General features: G+C 38.1%; 9 non-coding genes across 9 annotated transcripts; all 9 read right to left on the bottom strand.

Moving 5' to 3' along the window:
* Positions 1-157: 157 nt before the first annotated feature.
* Positions 158-229, bottom strand: Trnae-cuc. Its single transcript has one exon. It is a non-coding gene; the product is annotated as a tRNA-Glu (tRNA).
* Positions 230-788: 559 nt separating this feature from the next.
* On the bottom strand, positions 789-860 carry Trnae-cuc. The gene has a single exon. It is a non-coding gene; the product is annotated as a tRNA-Glu (tRNA).
* A 6,595-nt stretch (positions 861-7,455) lies between these two features.
* Trnae-cuc lies at positions 7,456-7,527 on the bottom strand. The gene has a single exon. It is a non-coding gene; the product is annotated as a tRNA-Glu (tRNA).
* A 630-nt stretch (positions 7,528-8,157) lies between these two features.
* Positions 8,158-8,229, bottom strand: Trnae-cuc. Its single transcript has one exon. It is a non-coding gene; the product is annotated as a tRNA-Glu (tRNA).
* Positions 8,230-8,790: 561 nt separating this feature from the next.
* On the bottom strand, positions 8,791-8,862 carry Trnae-cuc. The gene has a single exon. It is a non-coding gene; the product is annotated as a tRNA-Glu (tRNA).
* A 631-nt stretch (positions 8,863-9,493) lies between these two features.
* Positions 9,494-9,565, bottom strand: Trnae-cuc. The gene has a single exon. It is a non-coding gene; the product is annotated as a tRNA-Glu (tRNA).
* Positions 9,566-10,127: 562 nt separating this feature from the next.
* Trnae-cuc lies at positions 10,128-10,199 on the bottom strand. Its single transcript has one exon. It is a non-coding gene; the product is annotated as a tRNA-Glu (tRNA).
* A 629-nt stretch (positions 10,200-10,828) lies between these two features.
* Trnae-cuc lies at positions 10,829-10,900 on the bottom strand. Its single transcript has one exon. It is a non-coding gene; the product is annotated as a tRNA-Glu (tRNA).
* A 561-nt stretch (positions 10,901-11,461) lies between these two features.
* On the bottom strand, positions 11,462-11,533 carry Trnae-cuc. Its single transcript has one exon. It is a non-coding gene; the product is annotated as a tRNA-Glu (tRNA).
* Positions 11,534-12,105: the final 572 nt, after the last annotated feature.

Raw genomic sequence — 12,105 nt, 5'->3', positions numbered from 1 at the left:
TTGTAATAAAAGTCCATCCGCCTCACACCCCAGTGGCTTTGTGGTTCTTGTCACTACAATATTACATCCTGACGCTGCTACATACATACAAAATAAAGCAAGTCGTTGTGGTTGACTCCAGCACGATTATTCCAAATTGTTAAAATGAAAAAGGTACTTCCCAGGCGGGGAATCGAACCCCGGCCGTGGCGGTGAGAGCGCCAAATTCTAACCACTAGACCACCTGGGACCCTGATGGGCATGTCTGCACATGGGATTGGCATGTCTGGTGCGAACGTCAGGACAAGGTCTCGTCAATAAATGGGCAAAAAATGCCCTTCTGAAACAACGACAATGAAGAGTAGATCTCTTCCCCTTACAATGAAATGAAGATTACGTCTTTTATTCATCTAATATCATAGATCATTGTCGCACATATTGCATTTAGTTAGTATTTATATACATTTACAGCAATGTTATTTACCTTGCATATATGAAATCCGCACTTACTATATACACGCACATTTGGTAGGCATATTATATTTGCAAAATGGCGATTGGCAGATCAGTAAAAAATGGCAAAACATAAGAATGAGTCTACACATTGTCAAAAGTAAGGATGTACATATTATACATATGATGTGCAGGTGTTGATTGTATACATATCGTTGGTCGTCCTTTACGGTGATAGTCATTGAGGATTATTTTTCTTGGCCAAAAATGAGGCGAAGTGAAATGCCTGCAGGACTGAATGAAACATGTGAAGAATAGCTGACAAATACCGAAGAAGAAAATGACAAAATATGTACTTCCCAGACGGGGAATCGAACCCCGGCCGTGGCGGTGAGAGCGCCAAATCCTAACCACTAGACCACCTGGGACCCTGCAATAATAGGGAAGGGGGAAGGTATTGTTTAAACTAAGAACATGTTGCAACCCCGATATATTTCCTACATACTCTTTACACTTACCCATGCACGCTTCCTTCTGTTTCATTTTTCTTACTTCAAATAGAGTTTCAAATGTAAATGAATTAATCGTAGAGGGAGGCTTGGGTGCAGTCCATGAGACACTCATGTTGCATGTGCCAAATTAACCAAGGAACCGGTCGAGTCTACTTCTGCTGAGGGCAGAGACAACATGGATATAGTTGATTTCATTCGGAGGATTTCATTTTGTAATGTGACACGTAGAACAAATGATGCTGAAATATTCTAAAATATTGGTGAGTCTCAAATATGCCTTTTCACTTGTTTATGGGACAATCTGAGTGCCGAGATGCTTTAGTTTATATCGAAGTGAAGTATATGTGAATAGCAAACCTTTTCTGAAATGAAACTAGATATCAAAGTAGCATTTAGACATGTTGTTACGCATGTTGCGGAGTGAGGACAATACATACAAAATAAAGCAAGTCATTGTGGTTGACTCTAGCACGATTATTCCAAATTGTTAAAATGAAAAAGGTACTTCCCAGACGGGGAATCGAACTAGAAATATATACTTAACGGTGAAAAGCATCTTAATCTAACGGATCGTTGAGAACAACCTCATTTCCGTTCAACTCCATGTATGTGTTGGTCATAATGTATTTTTGAATGAAGATGTGTGATTGATTTCCTTTCGAATATTTAAACAGCAAAGATCTAAAATGGCGCCTTATCATAGTCTTGAATAATGCCCTCACATCAAATGAGATGGTGTTGTGACTTGTCATTATAACTCTCCTTTTAAATACAGACAGACGATATATTGACAATACAATATCTATGAATGGTTTACATGATAATTTCTTTTCTGGTAGGAATCCGAACAATAACCAGAGTGACAGCTGTCCAAAGGTAAACCCTGAATCATGGCACACATCTGTCAACATTTCAATTACTAGTGTTTGCAAGGAAGATAACTCTTTGCAATAGATGAAGAGATGTAAAATGTCTTCTGTTTCACTTAGACACACTGGGCAAACACCTGTGTTTGACAGTCCAATTTTCGAAAGTGTTTCATATGTAAAGACAATATTATGAGCAATTTTGAAATCTAACTCTACAGAATCTGATGATTTATCTGTTTGCCATACATTTAGCCAAATATCTTTCCAATTAATATCTAAGGCAATGTTATCCCACCAGCAGATAGCTACTGGTTCCTTGAAATAGTTTTTCCTGAAAATTTCATAACAATATTTAGCTGTAAATACTTCAACAGATACATCCTGTTCAGCAATTGTGCAGATAATGTCCCTTGAGGGAAGTTTTTTGCCAACAACAGATAAAATGATCCTTTTCCACTCTGACGGAATCGCATATAAAATAATCCTATAACATTGTTGTATTGTACTTGTGTCTATCTCAGGGAAGGTGTCATGGACTATTTTCACAATAATTTGTTCAGACATGAATTTGGGAATGACTTCCAAGCAAATATGTTTAATACAAATAATCCCACTTGAAATGAACGATTGAAACGTGGGAGTTTTTCCATTAAATGTAATCAGTGGAATTTTAAACAGTGGTTGATTCATTATATCCATTATATTCCGAAGTAATGGTCTTTTTCCTTCATTAATTTCATTCCATGCAGCGAAAAGCTCAGCATAAAAAGTGCTTATTTTCTATAAATAAGACTTATTATATTCAAGAGATAAGGCATGAACTCCCAAGTTCATTGTCAGGAGATGAGACATAAAATATTCCATGGTTTGTTTCCAAATACAGCTGAGCTTGCTATTGACGAAAGCTCTCAATAATTTTAGCCTCAATGCATATTTTTTTAAACGTAAGCTTGGAAAATTTAAACCTCCATCAACACAAACACCAATGCAAGTATCAAATGCTATTTTGGCAGTCTTATTGTGCCACAAAAAATTCCTAAACATCTGAGCAAATTTCTATTCAACCCACTGTGGAACAGGTATTACAGTAAACATATACCACAAGCGAGAGCTCATAAGTACATTTATTACAATGGCTCTGTATTTTTAGTATTTTCTTTTCCCAATTTAGTGTTTCACACAGTGTTTTATCCGTACCAAAGTAAATGCCTAGTATTTCTATACAATCTCTCTTAACTTTAACCGGGAGTTGGATTAAAAAATCACGAAACCTATTTTTGCCCAATAACAAAATTTCTGATTTTTCAATGTTGATTTTGGCACCCGTTGCCTGACAATATAGGTGGACTGTGCGAAAAGATTCAGTAGCAGAGCTCACATTTGAGACAGTGATTGTGGTGTCATCAGCATGTTGATAGATTAAAGTTGAAATGTTTTTGATTTTGATACCTTGAATGAGAGGGTTGTGTTTTATCAACAAATTTAATGGTTCTGATATAAGAACAAATAACATCGAGCTCATCGGATCTCCCTGCCTTACTCCACGTGATAATTTGAAATATGGACTTAAATGTCCATTACACTTGACAGAACTTTTAATGTCTGTATATAAAAGTTTTACCCAAGTTATAAAATGATTCCCAAAATTGAATTTCTGTAAAATATCTAACATGTAACTGTGTGAAACTCTGTCAAAAGCTTTCTCTTGATCTATTTTGATCAAAAACGCATCCTCATCTTCATGATCAACAATATCAACTATATCTCTCAAAGAATGTAAATTGTGCGCAATGTCTCTCCCAGGTACACAACATGTTTGTTCAGGGGAGATAATATCTGACAATACAGACTTTAGTCTTAATGACAATGTGCGTGATATTAATTTACAATCAACATTAATTAGTGAAATAGGTCTGTAACATTTTATATCCTTTTTATCACCTTTCTTTTTATAGAACAAACTAATGACGCTAGCTTTCATAGAACGAGATAATTCCTTCTCTTCAAAAATACTCTTAGTGACATGATGAAAAAGAGGACATAAAATATCCCAAAACCTCAGGTAAAATTCAACAGTCAGACCATCAGGACCTGGAGTTTTGTTACGTTTCATTCCTTTCAGTGCATCTGTCATTTGTTCTACAGAGATAGGAAGATCACAATATTCTTTCTGTTCATCATTGATAGATTTGTGTATCATATTTACAACTTCCTGTTCCTTATAATAATCAAGTGCTTCATTTGTGTATAACTTTTCATAGAAAGATTGTGCAGCGTTTACAATGTCTTCCGTCGTTCGCAACAATGTTCCATCTTCAGCAATGAGCTCTTTGATCGAGTTAGCTTGTTGCTTGGATTTTTCCAAATTCAAAAAATATGAAGTGCATCGATCTGACTCAAGAGTCAATTGTGCTTTTGATCTTAAAATAGCACCCTTGCAAGTAATATTGTCATAATCTTCCATTTTTTTTTTAAATCACACAGTTGTGTAGATTCATAACGAGGTATAGTAGCTAATTTGTGATATTCATTTCGAAGTTTATTTTGAGTTTTGTAATAATCAGTCTTTGCCAACTTACTTCGTTTACTAGAATAATATTTTGAGAACTTTTTCATTTGATGTTTCAAGTTGTCCCACCAGATGAGTGGTTCTGTTTCAAAAAGTGGACAAGTTTGTGTTTCCTCAACAATGCTATGAATTTTATAAAAAAATATACCATCTTCCAAAAGCTCATTATTAAAAATCCAAATTCCAGGACCTCTTTCGATATCACTCAAATCAAGTTTAAGTGACACAATGTTGTGATCACTTATCTTGCAGTATTTAATATAACAATTTATGGTATTGTTTAAAAGGTGTCTAGAGAAAAGAAAAAAAATCAATTCTGGATTGTTTTCAAACACCATTTACACTTTGGATTCTGGAGAATTCCTTTTTATCATAATTTTTGTGTCTCCAAACGTCAACCATGCTATGCTGTTGAATGATAGAAGTCAGAGCATCACTGCTTTTAAGATTAAATGTTTTGTTGTTTATGCCCTTGTCCAACGTAGGATTTGGTATATCATTAAAATCTCCTCCCACAATCATATTATTTGGCTCTATCCACTTTTCCAGTTCTTTATAAAATGTTAACCTTTCATCGAGGCCATTAGGAGCATATACATTCAGTAAGTAATATGTTTTACCATCCACATCAACTTCTGCTTTGAATAATCTGCCCTCAGAATCTCTCGTTACCATGTTAATTTGGTATTGACAGTTTTGCGATACCAAAATAGCTACACCCCTGCGATTTACACTTGTTGAATTGCAAAATAAGATTTTTCCGGGGAACATATGTTTATAGTTATTGACAAAATTTTCATCCCAGAACGTCTCCTGTAGAAATGCTATGTCTACATGTGACGTGTTGATAAGTGCTAATACTTGTTCAAACTTTCTCACATCTCTTAAACCATTTACATTCCATGACCATATGTTCAACATGATGAGAAGTAATAAATACATATGAAGCATCAAGATTTGTTTTAACGTGATCTTTTTCCCTTTCTGGATTTTATCACATCCTTCTTTTTTCTAGGAGGCCTTCCCCAACATGAGCCTTAATAACATCCTCACTAGGTTTCAAGACATTCCATTTGCCTCTCACACTTCCTGGAGCACCATCTCCTCTATAAGGCTGTGCCAGAACATTGTGATTGTCTTCTGTGGGAACTACCATCACATCACGATCATCAACATGTATATAATTGTCATTTGTTTCATGCTCAACTAGTCTTATCATGTTTAACAGTGTGCTTGTGACATCATCTATGATACTGTTATCACAAGGAGATACACGTTGTTTGGTATCACTCCTGCACTTACCAACATGTATGCTTCTATCAATTGTTTCTAGTAAAATGTCAAAGACAAAGTCATGTGTTTCTTTGTCCAACTGTGACACAGAAACATCTTCTACCAATTCTTCAATGTCCTGCTCAGTGGTTGTCACAATCCTTTCTTCCTCTTCTTCTTCTTTGCCATCTTCTTCCAGCTCCTGAAGAGCTGGCCACTTGGCTAGTGTCGCATCCGCCTCAATGTCACTCATGTCATCCTCATTTTCATAATCACCACCTTGACAATTATCATCATTTTCTTCAGACATATCATCATAGCCAAAGCAGTTGCAGTCCTTAGGTTTACGTTTACACCTGTGGCATTTGGGAACACGGCAATTGTATTGAACATGTCCTGCGGATCCACAGTTTCTGCACACAATGTTCGGGCAGTTCCTTTTCTCATGCTGATCAGAAAGACAATGATGACATACTTTCACCTGATCATTATGGAGAACTCTGAAGAAGTCAAATCCTCCATGCGTTTTAAATTTAATGCTGTATGGAAGACTGTGAATTCCTGTGGGAAACTTTACCTGTGTGTACCTGGTTCCATCTTCCCAGTTAGTACCAGGAATTTTTCTTTCGTCTGCGGATGGTGTCAACTTCATATACTCCAAACGAATGTAGAACTTCCATTATTTCTCCATCTGTTGTGTAGCTGGGCAAGTTCATGAATGACACAACAACTTTGTCATTTACTAAAGGTGTGATATCATACACCTCATTGTTGACAATTAGCCCATCACCCAGTGATTTTACGAGCGAATTCTCCGCTAAGGTAATTTCATAATAATTGTGTCTTGGTGTGCAACAATAAACAGTGTTGTCCCCCAATTCAAGTTCAAGAGCCTTGCATACGTCAAACGCTTTCGGGCGAACATGACTCCCAAACTGCACTCGAATAACGTTCTCTTTCTGATAGACACGAGGTCGGCCATTTTCCTTGTTTACCTGACTAGGGGGTGGCCTTTGCCCCCAAGCCTGGTGGCTCATAGTCTATTTTTTCAATAAACAAATTTTTCAGAATAACCATAAACCATAATGTACCATTTGTTCAAGAGATGAGACAGGAATCTTCACAACCGATGAAGTACTTACTGAAAATATCAGAGCACTGCAAATCACCGTGTTCACACCACCTCACCAAGGGAGGTAACCAACGCCAAATCCTAACCACTAGACCACCTGGGACCCTGATGGGCATGTCTGCACATGGGATTGGCATGTCTGTTGCGAACGTCAGGACAAGGTCACATCCATAAATGGGCAAAAAATGCCCTTTTGAAACAACGACAATGACAACGTCGTAGATCTCTTCCCCTTACAATGAAAAGAAGATTAAGTCTTTTATTCATCTAATATCATATATCATTGTCGCACATATTGCATTTAGTTAGTATTTATATACATTTACAGCAATGTTATTTACCTTGCATATATGAAATCCGCACTTACTATATACACGCACATTTGGTAGGCATATTATATTTGCAAAATGTCGATTGGCAGATCAGTAAAAAAATGGCACACAACATAAGAATGAGTCTACACATTGTCAAAAGTAAGGATGTACATATTATACATATGATGTGCAAGTGTTGATTGTATATATATCGTTGGTCGTCCTTTACAGTGATAGTCATTGAGGATTATTTTTCTTGGCCAAAAATGAAGCGAAGTGAAATGCCTGCAGGACTGAATGAAACATGTGAAGAATAGCTGACAAATACCGAAGAAGAAAATGACAAAATATGTACTTCCCAGACGGGGAATCGAACCCCGGCCGTGGCGGTGAGAGCGCCAAATCCTAACCACTAGACCACCTGGCACCCTGCAATAATAGGGAAGGGGGGAAGGTATTGTTTAAACTAAGAACATGTTGCAACCCCGATATATTTCCTACATACTCTTTACACTTACCCATGCACGCTTCCTTCTGTTTCATTTTTCTTACTTCAAATAGAGTTTCAAATGTAAATGAATGAATCGTAGAGGAAGGCTTGGGTACAGTCCATCCTTGGGATGAATAATAGCTGTGGCCTCCACATTGTCATGAGACACTCATGTTGCATGTGCCAAATTAACCAAGGAACCGGTCGAGTCTACTTCTGCTGAGGGCAGAGACAACATGGATATAGTTGATTTCATTCGGAGGATTTCATTTTGTAATGTGACACGTAGAACAAATGATGCTGAAATATTCTAAAATATTGGTGAGTCTCAAATATGCCTTTTCACTTGTTTATGGGACAATCTGAGTGCCGAGATGCTTTAGTTTATATCGAAGTGAAGTATATGTGAATAGCAAACCTTTTCTGAAATGAAACTAGATATCAAAGTAGCATTTAGACATGTTGTTACGCATGTTGCGGAGTGAGGACAATACATACAAAATAAAGCAAGTCGTTGTGGTTGACTTCCAGCACGATTATTCCAAATTGTTAAAATGAAAAAGGTACTTCCCAGACGGGGAATCGAACCCCGGCCGTGGCGGTGAGAGCGCCAAATCCTAACCACTAGACCACCTGGGACCCTGATGGGCATGTCTGCACATGGGATTGGCATGTCTGTTGCGAACGTCAGGACAAGGTCACATCCATAAATGGGCAAAAAATGCCCTTTTGAAACAACGACAATGAAGAGTAGATCTCTTCCCCTTACAATGAAATGAAGATTAAGTCTTTTATTCATCTAATATCATATATCATTGTCGCACATATTGCATTTAGTTAGTATTTATATACATTTACAGCAATGTTATTGACCTTGCATATATGAAATCCGCACTTACTATATACACGCACATTTGGTAGGCATATTATATTTGCAAAATGTCGATTGGCAGATCAGTAAAAAATGGCACACAACATAAGAATGAGTCTACACATTGTCAAAAGTAAGGATGTACATATTATACATATGATGTGCAAGTGTTGATTGTATATATATCGTTGGTCGTCCTTTACAGTGATAGTCATTGAGGATTATTTTTCTTGGCCAAAAATGAGGCGAAGTGAAATGCCTGCAGGACTGAATGAAACATGTGAAGAATAGCTGACAAATACCGAAGAAGAAAATGACAAAATATGTACTTCCCAGACGGGGAATCGAACCCCGGCCGTGGCGGTGAGAGCGCCAAATCCTAACCACTAGACCACCTGGGACCCTGCAATAATAGGGAAGGGGGAAGGTATTGTTTAAACTAAGAACATGTTGCAACCCCGATATATTTCCTACATACTCTTTACACTTACCCATGCACGCTTCCTTCTGTTTCATTTTTCTTACTTCAAATAGAGTTTCAAATGTAAATGAATGAATCGTAGAGGAAGGCTTGGGTGCAGTCCATCCTTGGGATGAATAATAGCTGTGGCCTCCACATTGTCATGAGACACTCATGTTGCATGTGCCAAATTAACCAAGGAACCGGTCGAGTCTACTTCTGCTGAGGGGGCAGAGACAACATGGATATAGTTGATTTCATTCGGAGGATTTCATTTTGTAATGTGACACGTAGAACAAATGATGCTGAAATATTCTAAAATATTGGTGAGTCTCAAATATGCCTTTTCACTTGTTTATGGGACAATCTGAGTGCCGAGATGCTTTAGTTTATATCGAAGTGAAGTATATGTGAATAGCAAACCTTTTCTGAAATGAAACTAGATATCAAAGTAGCATTTAGACATGTTGTTACGCATGTTGCGGAGTGAGGACAATACATACAAAATAAAGCAAGTCGTTGTGGTTGACTTCCAGCACGATTATTCCAAATTGTTAAAATGAAAAAGGTACTTCCCAGACGGGGAATCGAACCCCGGCCGTGGCGGTGAGAGCGCCAAATCCTAACCACTAGACCACCTGGGACCCTGATGGGCATGTCTGCACATGGGATTGGCATGTCTGTTGCGAACGTCAGGACAAGGTCACATCCATAAATGGGCAAAAAATGCCCTTTTGAAACAACGACAATGAAGAGTAGATCTCTTCCCCTTACAATGAAATGAAGATTAAGTCTTTTATTCATCTAATATCATATATCATTGTCGCACATATTGCATTTAGTTAGTATTTATATACATTTACAGCAATGTTATTGACCTTGCATATATGAAATCCGCACTTACTATATACACGCACATTTGGTAGGCATATTATATTTTGCAAAATGTCGATTGACAGATCAGTAAAAAATGGCACACAACATAAGAATGAGTCTACACATTGTCAAAAGTAAGGATGTACATATTATACATATGATGTGCAAGTGTTGATTGTATATATATCGTTGGTCGTCCTTTACAGTGATAGTCATTGAGGATTATTTTTCTTGGCCAAAAATGAGGCGAAGTGAAATGCCTGCAGGACTGAATGAAACATGTGAAGAATAGCTGACAAATACCGAAGAAGAAAATGACAAAATATGTACTTCCCAGACGGGGAATCGAACCCCGGCCGTGGCGGTGAGAGCGCCAAATCCTAACCACTAGACCACCTGGGACCCTGCAATAATAGGGAAGGGGGAAGGTATTGTTTAAACTAAGAACATGTTGCAACCCCGATATATTTCCTACATACTCTTTACACTTACCCATGCACGCTTCCTTCTGTTTCATTTTTCTTACTTCAAATAGAGTTTCAAATGTAAATGAATGAATCGTAGAGGAAGGCTTGGGTGCAGTCCATCCTTGGGATGAATAATAGCTGTGGCCTCCACATTGTCATGAGACACTCATGTTGCATGTGCCAAATTAACCAAGGAACCGGTCGAGTCTACTTCTGCTGAGGGCAGAGACAACATGGATATAGTTGATTTCATTCGGAGGATTTCATTTTGTAATGTGACACGTAGAACAAATGATGCTGAAATATTCTAAAATATTGGTGAGTCTCAAATATGCCTTTTCACTTGTTTATGGGACAATCTGAGTGCCGAGATGCTTTAGTTTATATCGAAGTGAAGTATATGTGAATAGCAAACCTTTTCTGAAATGAAACTAGATATCAAAGTAGCATTTAGACATGTTGTTACGCATGTTGCGGAGTGAGGACAATACATACAAAATAAAGCAAGTCGTTGTGGTTGACTTCCAGCACGATTATTCCAAATTGTTAAAATGAAAAAGGTACTTCCCAGACGGGGAATCGAACCCCGGCCGTGGCGGTGAGAGCGCCAAATCCTAACCACTAGACCACCTGGGACCCTGATGGGCATGTCTGCACATGGGATTGGCATGTCTGTTGCGAACGTCAGGACAAGGTCACATCCATAAATGGGCAAAAAATGCCCTTTTGAAACAACGACAATGAAGAGTAGATCTCTTCCCCTTACAATGAAATGAAGATTAAGTCTTTTATTCATCTAATATCATATATCATTGTCGCACATATTGCATTTAGTTAGTATTTATATACATTTACAGCAATGTTATTGACCTTGCATATATGAAATCCGCACTTACTATATACACGCACATTTGGTAGGCATATTATATTTTGCAAAATGTCGATTGACAGATCAGTAAAAATGGCACACAACATAAGAATGAGTCTACACATTGTCAAAAGTAAGGATGTACATATTATACATATGATGTGCAAGTGTTGATTGTATATATATCGTTGGTCGTCCTTTACAGTGATAGTCATTGAGGATTATTTTTCTTGGCCAAAAATGAGGCGAAGTGAAATGCCTGCAGGACTGAATGAAACATGTGAAGAATAGCTGACAAATACCGAAGAAGAAAATGACAAAATATGTACTTCCCAGACGGGGAATCGAACCCCGGCCGTGGCGGTGAGAGCGCCAAATCCTAACCACTAGACCACCTGGGACCCTGCAATAATAGGTGCAGTCCATCCTTGGGATGAATAATAGCTGTGGCCTCCACATTGTCATGTTGTATATTCATATTTATTCTCCAACATGGCTGAAGCGGAAATGTCAGAAGAGGAGGTTAAACAACTTGTTTTGTCACTGAAGAAGTTGGATTTGAAACCCAAAGCTGATACACCTCAGGATCTCTTAGCGTGGATCTCATCAGTTAGCAAGTCGACTCAGGAACATAAACCCTCTATTCCACCCACAGTTACGCTAGCTAAGACGCCACAGCTTCCATACTTCTCGGAGACAGGAAAGGAGACGTCGACTTCGACCAGTGGAAACATGAATACACATGTCTCTGTACAAGATATTCGGAGCAAGATGTCATGGACGCCGTACACAAATCACTTCGTGGGAAGGCAGCAAGAGTCGCCATGCACATTGATAGGGATGCTCCATTGGACTCTCTCATCACCAAGCTGGACAGTGTCTTCGGGATGGTGCACACAGAACACAACATCATGGCCGAGTTCTATACTGCCAGGCAAAGAGATGAGAGGAATCAGTTGCCGATTGGGAATGT

The sequence above is a fragment of the Haliotis rubra genome, unplaced genomic scaffold (genome assembly GCF_003918875.1).
Source record: "Haliotis rubra isolate DU_JTF1 unplaced genomic scaffold, ASM391887v1 Scf29, whole genome shotgun sequence".
Lineage (NCBI taxonomy): Eukaryota > Metazoa > Mollusca > Gastropoda > Lepetellida > Haliotidae > Haliotis > Haliotis rubra.
This window is presented reverse-complemented; position numbering and strand designations above follow the sequence as displayed.